The following is a 15946-nucleotide window of genomic DNA, read 5'->3' as shown; positions in this document are numbered from 1 at the left end:
ACTGCTTTTGAGCCTCAGCCTTTTCCTTGCGCTCCTCCTCACGTTCTCTGTTTGCCTTATGAAGATCCGCCAGTGCTAGCTCGTACATAGTGACGAGATCCTGGCCCGGCGGGCGGCTGCTGCTTGGATTTGCCTCACCGCCGGGGTTGGCCGAGGTTGTGAATAGTGCGCGGTTAACGCCTACCGCTGGGTCGGATGGTTGGGGGATGGCGGACTGGTCCGCCAGGTCCTCAGCGTTTCCTCCGCCACCGTTAGTCATGGTGGATGTGGTGGGATGACCTTTTGTTAAGGGATTCCCACAGACGGCGCCAATGTTAATGTATAAAAGTTCGGCGGTAGCTGAACCTTTGTTAACGCTGATCCGATGGGCGGATCGATACCTGTGATATACTCAAAGTTTCCGCTACCTGTCAAGTAAAATACAAAGGACGTTAGAGGGAGACCGCGTCGGGCGGTCTTCAACTCTCCGATGCCTAAGTTAGTCAATGTATTTATGTTGACAAAGTAACAGTAGGTAAGTATTGAATGCGTCATTAATGAGGAGAGAGGAGAGAACCTTTTATAGGTGAGGAGGAGGCTGACCTCCTCCTTGTTTTCGATGTGGGACTGATGTGCTTCAGTTCCCAGTTTCAGAAGCTTCTGATGCTATCTTGGCGCGGCGCGTGGCGGCGCGTCGGCGGCGATCTGGCGGTGCTCCGACGCTGAGGTTGTAGCCCGCCTGGCGGTGTGTCTGCATGTCATTCCTTTGGTTGGAATTAGTACATTTGGCGGTACAATGAGCGTGGCCCATTATAGCTAATTATGCTTGCAAATGTACATGTATCATATTTAATTGTCAGAGTTTCAATTATTATGATTTTGTCACGGGGTGACTTGTGTTAATTTGAGAATGTGTTTTTAAAAGGGAGTTTCGGGGATTCTTTCTTTTAAATATCCGGGGAGGACTTGTGTATCATATTTAATTGTCAGAGTTTCAATTATTATGATTTTGTCACGGGGTGACTTGTGTTGATTTGAGAATGTGTTTTTAAAAGGGAGTTTCAGGGATTCTTTCTTTTAAATGTCCGGGGAGGAATTGAGCATCATATTGAATTGTTAGAGTTTCAATTAATATGGTTTCCGTCACGGGGTGATTTGAGTTGTTTCTTTTGGGAAAAGAATGTGTGGTTTTGGGAAAACAGGGTGTGTGTTCCTTTTTACGAGTTGATGGGTTTCCTCGTTGGGCGAGTTGTGCATGTGTGGTTTGAGTTACTCATACGGGCTTGCAAAAGCTTATCGAGTTTGTTGTGTGGCAACCCGGTGCACCATTCAAACTGTGTAGGGGTTAATCCTGCAAGTCAGGATAATCGTGGCTGATGCTGAGGTAGCGCCATTTGCAGCTTAACGGTAGGAAGCAATTTTTGTGACTTTACCGTTATTAAGACTTCCGCTTGTAGTAAGCTCTGAGGAGCATTTACGTTTTATTTGGTTGTTAACAATTTAATTCGTAAGCTTGTGTAATATGTAACTCTGTGGAGAGCGAGTGTATATTAACTTTGAGGGTTCATGACATCAGTATGTACTTTGTTTAAAGGGAAAAAGTTTTCAGGTATTTTGTATTGATAGCTGAACGATCACGCATGTATAATTATGGGATTATATATCGATTTTTATTTGTGTTAAAAATCAGGGGCGTGACAAAGATGCTCAGAAAAAAAAAATGGATTAAGACATGAAGGAATGAAAATACTCTTCAAAATATGTTAGCCGGCAGGCTTTGTAACGGAGCTAACGGCTCCAGATACGATTATTCAGTTGGAATAAGAACCTCAGGTATCTTTATGATATTTTTGAAACTTGAGGTACAAAAATTTAGAATGGTGAAAGTATCGGATACTGTATGATCAATTTGTTTTTTTTTTTTATCAGGTAAATAACATTTCGTGAGTTGAACTCACAACTTCCCATTTACGAAGGGGAGATTATACTAGACCAAATGATACTGGGCATCGATTTGCTCTTTTGATAAATTAAAATTTAGTAAAACCCGCAACATCAAAAGAAGGGGCTTAATTAGCTTATTATAATAATAATATTGTATAAATAAATTGGCAGCTGATAGAGGAATATATGATGAATTTATTAAAATAGATTTAGTTAAGATCGATCATATTGTATATTTGTGCAAAAGATATGATTTATATGATTTACTATAAATGTACGCACTATTATACCTGTGGGATATGTTTCACAATGTAACTAGATGATTGCCTATCAATTATTTTATGTTTCAGTGCAAGCTAGTGGTTTAGTAGTGTTCTTTGCAACTGAGGTGGGAATTCATTGCTTACCTCTTTTTAGTTTTTACCTCTCTTTAATTTTTATCTAATTAACACCGTACTTTTTTTAAAAAAATAAATTAACACCGTACTTTTTAGTTCTCAACTTGTAATGAAACTTCGATTATCTATCAACCGAAAATTAGTATTCAGTGTAACCAAAAAAAAAAAAATTAGTATTCAGTACAGCTCTATGCTAAATTCCTAATGAGAACCATATCTCACCAAACAACACAAGTAATAATACAAAACATCCACAAGTCCGAAGGTGAAGAAATGTTTCATGGGTTCCCCGGCTTAATCTAGTGCACCATGTTTTTTTATTGTTGCTGGAATTGTGGAAAGGGATAGAATGATTAATGGCGACAATGATGAAGCACTGAAATCACTGATCATCAATCCAAAACTCTGAAAGGGATTTCTCTGACCCACAAAGAAGATAAGCATGTATGAAGACAAACAATTTCTTCTAAATAATGGATAAGGAGCCTATTCAGTCCACTGTTAGTGAACCGTTCACTTGGACAAATTGGTGACGTGGTAGTTAAAGTTAGGGCTAAATACTGTTTAGTCCCTGTACTTTTCCTCTCTCATTGTTTCAGTTCCTGACATTCTAATTTAATCTAAAAACTCACTGATCTCACAATTTTCCTCTAATAGGTCCCTTCCGCGTCAAATTAGGAGTTGGCCTTGGGTGAAATGTCCAATATACCCCTCTGTTATTTCTTTTTCTTTTTAATTTCTTTTTTTTCTTTTTCCTTTTTAATTTCTTTTTTTCCTATTTAATTTCTTTTTTTTCTTTTTTCTTTTTCCTTTTTAATTTCTTTTTTTATTTTTTCTTTTTCCTTTTTAATTTGTTTTTTCCTTTTTCCCTTTTAATTTCTTTTTTTCTTTTTTCCTTTTTAATTTCTTTTTTCTTTTTCCTTTTTAATGACCATCATATCCTGCTGCATCAGTAGCGCCACGTCGGCGAACCAATCCGGATCGACCCGAAACCCACATTATTGTTCTCCACGCTGGCGGCCATTTTTCTTTTCCATCACCATTCTTCTTCTTCACTTCTGGTTTTGGTCAACTTGGCCATCAAAAACCACCATTTCAATCAGACCCAAAATCCAAATCACCATTTTGAGCAAGACCCAAAAACCTTAGAGTCTGAAAAAATGGTAGTTTTTAGTGAAAAGTTTCCAAATTGAGGCCTGATATGGAGAGAGAAAGTGGGATTTGAGTGGGAGAGAGAGAAGTAGGCTGTGAAAACAAGAGGGGAGTGGTTGAGCGGCGAATTTTCGAGCTGATTGGGATCTACTTATGTTTGAGAGATGGCGTCGGCGACGATGGAGACGAAGGCGGATCCGCTAAGAGACAACGGAGGGAGATGGCTTCAGAGAAGGTGAAGAAGTGATCGATCAGCTCCTAGCGCTGTTGCTTTAGTTCGATGTCCATCTATACACCTCCAAGCTAGGTCTTTGCTGGGGTTTGGTTTCAATTTGGGGAGAGAAACAGATGAGTTGTGGAGTTTGATCGGAATGAGATTGGTGGGTTGAGGAAGGAGAAAGTAGGCAGAACGAAAAGAAAAAAAGAAATTAAAAAGGAAAAAGAAAAAAGAAAAAAAAGAAATTAAAAGGAAAAAAAAGGAATTAAAAAGGAAAAAGAAAAAAAAAAGGAAAAAAAGGAATTAAAAATGAAAAAGAAAAAAAAGAAATTAAAAAGGAAAAAGAAATAACATAGGGGTATATTGGACATTTCACCCAAGACCAACTCCTAATTTGACGTGGAAGGGACCTATTGGAGGGAAATTGTGAGGTCAGGGAGTTTTTAGATTAAATTAGAATGTCAGGGACTGAAACGATGAGAGAGGCAAACTATAGGGACTAAACAGATTTTAGCCCTTAAAGTTATCAAGGTCAGCCGTTAGTCAACACGCAGTAAGACAGTTAAAATGAAAATTACTAAGATCAACGGGAAGCGAAGTTTGACCTTCGTATTCCCATATCAAAACACCAGCACAAATCAATCTACTCCCGAGTGCTTATTCCATTAGATTTCTGTGACGAAAGCAACCGTAACACAAAATTTTACTACATGAATCATAGAAAACTTAGTAATCAACACTACAAATTCCTCTCGACCCGCAAAGCTAAAACGGTGACCTGACCGTATCTCCTCCGTCAGGTCAGGGGACATCGCGGCGGTGCACTGGTCCCATCCGATTCGCCTTTCCATTGTTGACGTCCATGTGTTCTTGGTTTGTCCATTGATCGAAGTAATCATCAGGAAAGAAAAGTAAGCATCAGGAAAGGAAACTTGTTTTTTTCTTGTGTTTGGGATGCAAAATGAAGGAAATCATTTCCTGAAGGAAGGAAAATCAAATCGATTATACCAAAAAAATCAGAGCTTCTGATTATGCCCAAGCAATTTACCCAAAGCAACACCGCTTTAATTTACTTCTAACTCTTGACTAATCGAACTAATAGAGGACCGTCTAACTGAGAATCAATGGCTAGATGAAATCTAGAACAAATCAATGGTTTAGATTTGATAGTGAAGTCCACTGGCAGTGGATGAAATAGTTTTTGATAATCGATGACCAATCAATCAACTGCTTATTCTTCCTATTCAATACCTCGATGTTATGAGACTAGTTCATAAAAGGATAGATCAGCTTAGCCTAGCTAGCTAGCTGGTTAGCAGATTGAGATATGAAGCTAAAATTCTTTAAGTGAACTCATCAAAATACCAAATGCCAAACAAATTGTCGAAATTAACTAACTTCTTAACAATTATTTTGATTGTTATAGTCAGAAGGAGATACTACAGATAATTCATAGAAATTGCGTAACTGGCATCTGTAGGTGATATTTGCAATTAATTGATGCTCATTGGAATGCAAAGCCATTGATAGTCATCCCTCCGTCGATGCAAATAGTCTGTCCAGTTATGTAAGAGGCTGCGGGGAGGCACAAAAATGCTACCGATGCAGACACCTCTTCTGGCTCTCCAGGCCGTCCTAAAGGGGTTCGAGAGTTCACGGCCTCCAAAGTTTTTACATCATTCAGATACTGCATGTAAAGATTTAGAATTGCATGTCAATTAGGTGGAACACAATATAATGCATATGCATATAAATGATCTTACAGGTTCAGCGAGGGGAGTTCTGATGAACCAAGGTGCAACACTGTTGGTCCTTATCTTATCTTTCGCCCATTCACATGCCAAGTTTTTTGCCAATTGATTCATTGCTCCTGAAATCAACGCGTACAGTTCAGAGAAATTTAGCTAAAGTCCAAAGAGACTATGAATGAAAATTACCTTTAGTGGCAGCATATATACTCCCAATCTTCCCAAGTGATACCACACCAGCAACAGATGACAAAAGAATTATGTTACCAGCTCCTGAATCTTTGAGAAGAGGATGTGCAAGTTGGCACAAGTGGTATGTGGATTCAAGATTGGTACTCATTATAAATGAGTAATCTTCAGCTGTGTACTCGGTTCTTGGTTTTGGTGTATTTGTTCCCACGTTGTTTATCTAAAGCCAAACATTAAGAATAATAATTAGCTAGTTAAACTTAGGTCGACCATCTACATTCATAGATGTTGTGATTATGTTGGAGAATCTGGTTGCTCTCACTTACATCAGAAGAAAAAGCAATATCACTTTTGAAAAAATGTATGGTGAATGACGAGCATAAGATGTATGTAGTTAGGTTGAGAACAATATTAGTGTGAGTTATTTTTGTAGGATTTTATGGAAATGATATCGCCCCGGCAATCGTAAATAATGGGGTTGTTATTGTAATAGATGGTAGGAGTACATGGAATACTTACAAGGATGTTAAGTTTCCCATTAAACAGCAATGAGACCTTGTGTATTAGCTCCTCTCGTTGGGTTTTTAAGACCATATCACAGATCGAACCAGTAACTTGAGTAGGACTTCATTTCTAGCACAAGTATGTACGCTTGCCCCTAGTCCAGCCAATTCCACCACAACAGCATACCTGAAAACAACACAAGTGTCGTAGCAATGTTGTAATAGGAGTATGATAGTACTAGGATGTAGATCTGAGTGAAGCAAACGAGGAAACTAGGCAAACCATTCGGGCGCTCAATAAGTTACTCAATTTTCATTTTTACCCCATGAAAGGTTGAGGACCTCATTTTTACATTTGGACTGGGACAAACAAAATTTCAGAAGTACTATCTAACCTCAGAAGGATGTTTACGAAATTGAAAAAATGATAAAAAGAAATTTAATTAGTGAAGATTAATAACTAGGGGACTAACCCAATCCCTTTGGTTCCACCGGTGACAAGTGCAGTCATCCCCTCAAGAGACCATCTCCTGTTTCTGCTATTGATATCTGTTCTCGCCATCGATCTTTCTCTCAACTTCGATCAATAACTTCAGATGCAGGCTAGCTGTTGCAAGTACTTCAAAATTTTTAATGTGGTTAGGATTAATATTGAGCAACCAAAAGTCACTACTAGAATTTTGTTCATAGACATCGGTTCTGGACCGATGTTAAACTAATTTTCGACCGATGTCTTAGTGGGTGTAGAGAAAAGTATAGACATCAGTATAAGCGCGTTTTCAACCGATGTCCCAGACAACAACCAACATCGATTCTAAAACACAAATCGATGTATAATCGTTATAATCATCATAATCTTATATGTTAACTATATTTAATTCTTCATATTTTCACATTTTATGCTTAGTAAAATATATCTCGAACAATACCTAAGTGAACATTTAAATCGATTACAATTTCAGAAATGATGTCTAATACAGTATTAGACATCAGTGTTCAAAAACTATTGTTTGTTCTTGGCCATTTTTACATGCATCTTGCCACCTTATTTTCCTAAGGACGATGTATGTGGCCTTAGGCAACATCGGTTACTTTATTAAGAATGATGTGTTGTTGTACAGGGGACATCGTTTTTGTTCATGTAAAACGATGTTTACTGGTTTTATGTACATCGCTTCTTTTGATATGAACTAATGTGTTATTTCGTCATAGACATCACTTCAGGTTTTTAAAACTAATGTTCTGTGTTTCATGGTAAATTGGTTTACTTTATAATAAGTGATTTGTACGTCGACAATAGATTACGTTTTCGTGTTTATAAATCGATGTGCACTGGTTTTAGGTACATCGATTTTGTGGGCACATTTCGATATGTTGGTAATCATGAGACATCGATTTTTATTTTGGTACTGATTTCTAATCTCTAAATTGAGATTGCATGCAAAGTTTGCATCTAGCTACTACTTGGAAAAGAAATACATTTCTCAATATATTAACTCAAGCACATCATCTAAAAATTGAGGCATTCCATTAATTATGTCCAAATTCATGATCCAACATAATTCACAAAATAAAACTGCAAACCTAAAAATGCTAGCGTAGAAACATATGAACAAGTTAAAAGATTAGTCACATTTTCAGTCAAGATAAAGAGTTGCATGGGTACGCCAAACTCAAAGATTTCATACTAAGTGTGCCCCATCAGAACTGCAGTACATTTCTTTTCCTGAATATTCCATATCTTAACCTAGAACAAAACCAAAGAAACAGCAGAATCATTAGTAACTAAACCAACTTCTATACAAGGCAGAATTACAGTTTGATCAACTACTATAGGTCTGGAAAATTGAAATGGTCCAAATAATATCAGAGTATTAGGAAATCAGAACAAGCAAAAACATGAACTGAACACAACAAAATGGGCAAACTCTGTGATTGAAATGCTTAAACCAGATAAAATTACTGGAAAAATTCACAGCACAATGCACACAGCCTATGAAAAACAAGAATTGAAGTAGCTCAAATAGCATAACAGAGAACCAAAACCAGAATACTGCGTCTGGAACATGACATGAAGCATATAAATATATTGCTGCAGCTCATTAATCATTAGCTCTGAGCTCAGTGCTCAGTGACAGCATTTTTGAACAAGTAAAGCCTGAGCACACTCAACTTTGTATTTACAAGGTCTATTGTACTGCACAGACTCAAGACAGTATCACTTTGCATTTTGGGAATTCACACACATGTTAAGCCAAATTCAAAATATAGGACTAGAATACAACACTTAAAATTACCTATATGCTGGAGAAAACTAACAGCAAATTAAAGTGCGCATGACTGAATGGTCTCCATATGTAGCCAACGACTGATCCAAGGGATTTCTCGAAGTTCTTGCATGAGCTGGGTACTCCATCCATCTGTAATCCCAGTCACAATCTGTAATCCTTGTACTGTTCAAGAAATGCAATATTAGTGCGACAAAAATGTACATGTAGTACAAGGGAGACATAAACTAAAAAATAAAGATGCATGCACCCACATCCCCACACCACAGGAACACACAAGTAGGCACACAAATTAACTTGAGATATGTGAACTGTGTGCTTTCTTATGGCATAAACACTAGTAGACAAAAATTATAATAGAAATATAACATAAATATATATATATAGTGTGTGTGTGTGTATTTGTTACCGAGAAAAGAAAAAATAGTTTCCACCATGCTTATAATAACAACATGACAAGCTTAATCTTACAAATGATCCCCCTTCCCACTTCACCACATGTTTTTCCATCATAGAAAGACAAGCATGAAGCCTTCTTACTGACCTTGTTGTTCTTGGCCCAAATTTTAAAATTTGATTCCAAAATACAAAACAATGGGAGGGTAAACCGAAACAACGCCCTTATAGGCAAGGTTAGTTGTCTGATCCCGAAAAGAGCAAATTCTTTCAAAAATAAACAAAAAATTTGCTTTATTTTGGCTGCAGAAAACACTACAGGAAATAGAATGTTATTGAGTTATGAACTTTGCAAGTTGCATTTTTTCAGCTATAAAAAACTCAGCCCCACAAATCCAATTCATTAGTCCTTTTTGCGTTGGTGTGTGTTTTTGAGGTTTATACCATACCAAATTTCAAGACCAAAAACCCTGATCTCATTTGGGTTCCTAACCTTCTCATAAATCAAACACAAATTTCTACAAGAATCACAAGTATCACCATCATAAAGAGACTCCCTAATTTGGTAATTGTAAAAGTTTCAACACTAAAATCCCATCTTTCCCTGAAGTTTCTCACAAACAAAAACAGAAAGCCCAAAAAAAAAAAAAAATTGAATCAAAAAGAAGAAGAAAGCATACCTCTAAGAACAGCACCACACTGATACATAGAGTAATCAGCTAGCTCAGGAAGAAGATTCTCACACTTTGGGCACTGAACCAACCTCACTTTTCCACCTGAGTCCCCCATTGCTCATAACAAAAGCAACCCAACAAAACCCATAAACCCAAAACAAACAAAATCCCACTGTTGATAGTCAAAGTTAGCAGAGAAAAAACCCAAAACAAAAACAAAAGCTGAAAAAATGATTCAAGGGGTTTGAAATTTGGAATTTGGCGTCAAACATTGATTTAAAATTGAAGCAACTCTTGCAACAAGCATTACATTCAATAAGCATGCAAGAGTATAACACTTCAGTGACTACAATGAGAAATGCAGTTCTAAAAAGATTCAAAAGAGTACCAACAGTTTAGAGATAGTAACAGTTCTGGCTTTCTGTATCTAATCTTTATAAGTAATGGGCATCACCCTTACCTTACAGAGTTTCATTGAGTGCGAGTGAGTGTATATAGCTAACTATACACAGATGCGTACACAAACATACAATCATCCACAACTCCGATGCAAAATAAACCAGTCGTAAAGGGAAATTGAAGAGCATATAGTGAATAAGGATAAAAAAAGGGACCTGTTTGACGGACTCGGCAATCTCGGGGCCATACCGTCGCCGGGGAAGATTGAATTCAATAGTATACCTTCAAAAGGATGCTCAAATATTGAGTCCACAATCGGGCGTCCAAGCTCCGGCTTTAAAAGGATATCTCTGAATCCTGAGATGTGAATTCCAACATATCCCCTGCAGAAAACCAATAATAAACAAATTAGACTCACAGATCACTCATACAATCAGATATTATGATCAAATTTCCAATTCAAAATCAACCAGCCAGAAATAGTTGAAGAATCTTGAGATCAGAAACTTACTTCTTGGCTGATTCGCCTTTGACTTTAGCAGCAGAGTCAGGGGCCTTCTTGTCATCCTGCTCCTAAACCCAAATCCAAGTAAAACTGAAACATAAATAGAGATGAATCTCACTTTATTTACTCTATAACACAGTGCCGGCAATTTCAATAGACAAGGAACAACAGAATCTGCATATTAATAAACAAAAAATTGCAAATAACATGTGTAAGCAAGATAACTAGCTTAACATGCACACAAGCGATAGAGACCACAGTTATGAACCTTATACAACACAAGGCTACGAATAAACTTGACTTCTTCTTCACTATAATGTCCCTCTTCTTATTTATCATCAGGGAACTCTTTCACAGAAATAGGAAGACATATTCGATCTTCTAAGTTCATCAAGTCTTTAGCCCCCACCTTCACGAAAATCGAAATCAGAAACAAAACTACCCCATATAATTGCAACAAAAGCTCTGAGCTCTACCCATTAGTCCATTACAAAACAAAACAAAAGTTAATACAAATTTCAGATACCCTTAACACATTGATCCATGTCAGATGCTTCTCTTCGAACCTGTGATAAATAATCAAAGCAAACCACTTTCCAATCACCATTCAAGAACCCATTTCCAAAATGTAATGAAACTTCAAAAGACTTTAACCTGTCTTAAGCGAAAGAGCTTCTGAACAAGGCTTCTGGGAATCTCGGGGCAGCACCTGGTGACCCATTTAAGCGCCGTCGTAGCTGAGGAGGTGGAGGGTTTAATATACACATCTCTGAGAGCTCTCGTCCCAAAGCGGCGCCGTTTACGGTGGCAGTGAACGGAGGTAGAATGAACCACTTTTTGCGGCCTTTTTTTTTGTCTTGGTGAAATGTTTGGGTGGTTGCGTAAGATCGGGAGTAGTGGAAAGGTGAGATGAAGAGCCTATCGCCGACGGATTCGGCCGAGGAGGAGAGTGGAGCAGAGGGCGGAGAAGACCAGAGCGAGCCTCTTCAATTTCTTCAACTCTGCCAATCTCAGATCGAGGCCGGCTCAGGATTCAAAGCTGTTACTTCAATTTCAGATCGAGGTCGGGCTTTCGGCTCTTCAGATTCCGGCGGAGAATGGAGGAGGAAGGTTCGTGAAGTTGATTAGGAGCTCGAGTTTGTGATGCTGGGGTTGAGAATGGATATTAGGGCTTGAGGCAAAGTGAGAAAGTTTTGGGGTCGGGCCGAGTGCTTTTTTTTTTTTAAGTGTGAAAATTTTAAGTTTTCGTCCCCGCGTCCTTGAATTCATTAAAACACTTAGCGCGTCCACGAAAATGAGGTTCCCGCAAATTTTCAAATAAAACTTTTAACACCGGTCATTTTAAGAACTGATGTTAATGGTATACATTTAAATCGGTATTTTTCTAAAACGATGTTAACTTACTTTTTTACATCATGTGCAAGTCTAACCGATTTAAATGATGTGATGTAAATGAACAGATTTCTAGTAGTGAGTTGTAGATATATATGAAATACGAAAAGGACGTCCATGGTATAGATGGCAAGACATGTCAATCATTGAACTGCATACGCCCACAAAAACGTCACAAAGATATCAACAAAATATTTGCTTAATTGTAGAATCAGGGTTGTCCCAAGAGAATATGAGGCCAAAGGCGAAATTTTTTGTTACACAAAGACAAATTTTTTTTGAATATTTTTTTAGTTTAGTTTTATAGCTCTGATTTTAAATTTTAGTCGAATGATTTTTTTCTTTAAATTTTACTCAGATTTTATATTTATACTATATTCCTTACAAAATCAAATAAAAATATTTATTTATGATATTCGATTAACCTTAGTTTTTATATTAATACCATATCCCTTGAATAGGCTCAAGTACTTCAAAACTTTCGTCATTAAGTTTTTTATTTTGTTTTGTTTCTAAGTACTTTTGACGAAGATGAATAATTACTTGAGTTTTAATTGAGCCGAAAATAAACTCAAGTTAATGAATATTTTATCTATTCCTAAAAAATTAAACATTTTTCTTTCTCTTTTGATCTAAAAATATTTTATTTCTCATAAAATATAAAATGCTTAATGAATTTTTGTTTGAAATTTTAAGAGATATAGTAGACCAAGAGAAAATTCAAGGGACAAGGTATAAATATAAAAACTAAGGATAATTTAAAACAATTCAAGGTTAGTATGGTGGTTTGTTGTGCGAGTCGTATCCTAAAAGTCATGGATTCGAGCAATGGTTGGGTCATTTGTTAAAAAACTTTATTTTTGATAGATTTCTAATAGTGGGACTCACTCATTCAATCATAAGGTGACATGTCATCAAAGAGGAGCACACCAAGTCCATGTAAACTGTTAACCTGTGTGACCGATGGCCTCTGGTTAGGTTAGAGAGAGTAAAGTAATCTGGGTGATCTGCATTTAAGAGAAGGACTTAATCAACACTGTATTGAATCCAAAACAACCAGACAACCAAACACTTGAATGAATGAGAAGCACTGCAAGTCCAACAAAACAGCAAGTATTAAAAGCTCTCTGGTTAGGTTGCTCCTTTTGTCCATATTAGGACCACAAATGCACTACAGTATTAAAATGCATAAATTAGCTCCCCAACAACCTTCACATGCATTCTTTATACTTCAGCCTACTTTAATCCATAATTTCTCTAAACCGTAAACACAAACAGACTTTATCATTTATAAATCCACCCACAATCAAACCCTTAAAAAATTTGTCCACATTTCCAAACACCAAATCAGAAGCTTATTTAATCCACAATGTCTCTAAACCGTCAATGCATACAGATAAGAAAGCTATAGACTTTGTCATTTATAAACCCATTCCGCCCATAATTAAACCCCTAAAACAATTCACCCACATTTCGATACACAAAATCAGAAGCTTCGAAGAGGGCTAAACGATGCCCTAAACCCTAAATTATAGCAATAACCCCCAAGCCCATATAAATCTAAGACCCAAACCCTAAAAAATTCAAAACCATTGTTCAACCCACTATAATCGAAGATCGGATTCAAAATTTTCAAAACAAAAACAACTCACCATACTTAGGGATTTCGTCAGCAACCGTTCCCTCCCCCCCCCCACAACACACACACAACAACAATTTTGGGGTCTCCATTCATCCACTAATGCTTCAAATGGAGGATTCCCTTGATAGGGTTGCTCGATTTTAGAATAGAGTTTGGTGGAAGAGGATTATGGGTTGTTGGATTTTACGGGAGAGTTAGGGAGACAAGTCACTAGATTAGGATTTAGGGCTGTTTGATTTTGTTTAAAAGTAATTAGGTTAATCGAGTGGAGGCTGATGGGAACCATTAGAGGCACATTAGGAATTTACCCCTTCATGTGGGCCTTCTCGCTGGGTATATCAAAGCCAGCTCATCATTTAACGTCAGATTTTGAAGGGTGGCAAAATTTTGGGTACAGCTGATCGAAATTGATACCTCAGGGGTGTTGCTGATGAAATTGAAAGGGTAGGGACTATTATGATGTCAAGTGTAAACCACAAGGTAATAAAGTGAAATTTATTCTTCTTTTGTTTTCTATTCTTCCTACTTTCTGCTTCTTCACACCTAAAATCCAAAGCATAAGACAACCATCGCCACTACCACATAACCACCACCAAGCTCTCTCTTCGAGCCCAACCACCAATCCCATTGCGGAAACCTCTCAACTTCCTCCAAAATTCCATTCCTACCCCAGACGATCCCCAACTTCTCCATCAACCCAAGAAACTCAACTTGATCTTCAACCTAAACATCTCAACATACAAAACCTAATCCCTCTTCGTTTGATTCAATTTCGAAAACAAACTCAACAATTCATTACAAGTCTTAGTCTTAGACTCTTAGGCATAACATTCTCAGTCGTTATCAAGCTAAAGCACTCAAAATCCCTATCAGACCTCTTCATTTCATAGCAAGCATGTACCATCAAGTCCAAAATGATGCCACTTTGCGCGATCCAGTGAGTCAAAAATCTCCTGAATCGGAGCAATGCCAATGTCGACAACTTGCTTCAAGAGGGTTTCTGGGGGTGAGAATGGCAACGGTGAGGCATTGGCTTTCGATTTCGAGGAAGTGGAAGTCTATGTGGGATGTGATGTGAATTGATGGACAAGATGAGGGATTTTGTGGAGGTCAAAGAGGGTGTGGGAGATTAGAGAGGAGGGAAGGTTGCACAGAAGGTGTTCGATGAAATGCCACGGAGAAGTTTGTATGGAGTTGAAGGGAGAATGGTGGGTAATGGGTGGAGTGTCTGGTTGACTGAGTGAAGAGAAAGGTGGGGAGGAGAGAGATTCGGTTTTTTTTTGTTGGGGGGGGGGGGGGAGAATGGATCTGGGAGTTTGAGTTTAAGGGTCTGAGGGTTTAGGTGTTACACCCCACATCTGTTATACCCTTTTTACTGAGTTACATGAAATTCCTTATGGTTACCGTTCGCGGTTATAATTTTAACGTTTAGGGGGTGGTTAAAAATTGACTTTTTATGAGTTAATAATTTGAGAAAATTTCCTTCATGAAAGTTGTAGAGGACATTAAACCGAGCGCGTGCATATATGGTACGTAAAAATGGGAGTTCGTATGCAAAAGTTATGAGTGAATTACGAAAATTACTGTTCATGATAAAATTTTAATATATATGGAAAGTTACCCGGGTAGGTTTCCAAAACCGGAAACCCACCCCTCTTTCTCTCTCCTCTCCCCCGACTCTTTCCCTTTCCCCTTCGGGTTTTCTTCCTCCCTCCGATTCCTCACTTTCCGGCCACCATCCGGCGTGCAACCGGTCACCACAGGGGCGCCTCAACCCGCTCTTGATGCGAGTGACCTAGGATTGGGGAGTTTTGGCCGTGAAAGTCCGGATCGAAGCAAGAAGTGCTCCGGTTGCAGTTTTGGGATTTTGCCGATTTCCGGCCATTCCGGCCACCTCCGGCCACCATATTCACATCGAAGGTTTGGTTTTTGATGGAGATTATTTTCCCTAAGGTAGTTCATTCCAATTTGCATTGTAGAGGTCGAATTGACAAATTTTTATTTCTAGGGTTCTTGAAGCTTCGGGGCTTTCCTTCACCGGCTTGATTCGACCACTTCGAGGTAAAATTGGATGATGTTGTAGTTGGGAAGTTGATTGGGCTTGTTGTGTAGATGCTAGTGCCGGAGTTTGGTGGTCATCGGAGGAAGTGGCCGCCGGCGCGTGGTCCCCACGCGCCGCCACTGTAGGTAGCGCGTGGTGGCGCGTAGAGTTGTGTTTTAATTATCGTTTTAATCCCATATACCCTATAATGATTGTAGAATGTAATGCATGAAGTTTGGTGGAAATCGGAGGATTTACGAATTGAGTTTAATTGATTAATTATTGATTTTCGCGAATTCGATCGCCGAATTCCTTTCGGATTCACTTTAGATATTACATCGATGAAAGATTAATGTTGAAGTATTAAGGATGGATGTTGTGGAGAGTTGAGGAGTTGGATGTTAGGAAGGGGGATGTTTTGAATTTCCAATTATAAACATCGTAAAGTTAAAGTTCCGTCCTGTGAATTATATATATTT

The 15946-nt window shown here is 38.1% G+C and overlaps 1 long non-coding RNA gene and 1 pseudogene across 2 annotated transcripts; both read right to left on the bottom strand.

The window, feature by feature from the left end:
* Positions 1-5018: 5018 nt before the first annotated feature.
* On the bottom strand, positions 5019-6791 carry LOC133712674 (tropinone reductase homolog At2g29170-like; annotated as a pseudogene).
* Positions 6792-7636: 845 nt separating this feature from the next.
* Positions 7637-11595, bottom strand: LOC133712500 (uncharacterized). 2 transcript variants are annotated; one of them, XR_009847441.1, is made up of 6 exons: positions 11047-11595; positions 10399-10958; positions 10103-10270; positions 9495-9660; positions 8428-8583; positions 7637-7877 (listed from the first exon to the last, which is right to left on the bottom strand). It is a non-coding gene; the product is annotated as an uncharacterized LOC133712500 (long non-coding RNA). The 2 variants fall into 2 exon arrangements; XR_009847440.1 differs by having other exon boundaries at positions 10399-10482; positions 11047-11586.
* Positions 11596-15946: the final 4351 nt, after the last annotated feature.

This window comes from Rosa rugosa, chromosome 5, assembly GCF_958449725.1.
Source record: "Rosa rugosa chromosome 5, drRosRugo1.1, whole genome shotgun sequence".
NCBI classification, from domain to species: domain Eukaryota; kingdom Viridiplantae; phylum Streptophyta; class Magnoliopsida; order Rosales; family Rosaceae; genus Rosa; species Rosa rugosa.
Note: the sequence above shows the minus strand (reverse complement) of the source record. Positions and strands in the feature narration are given on the sequence as shown.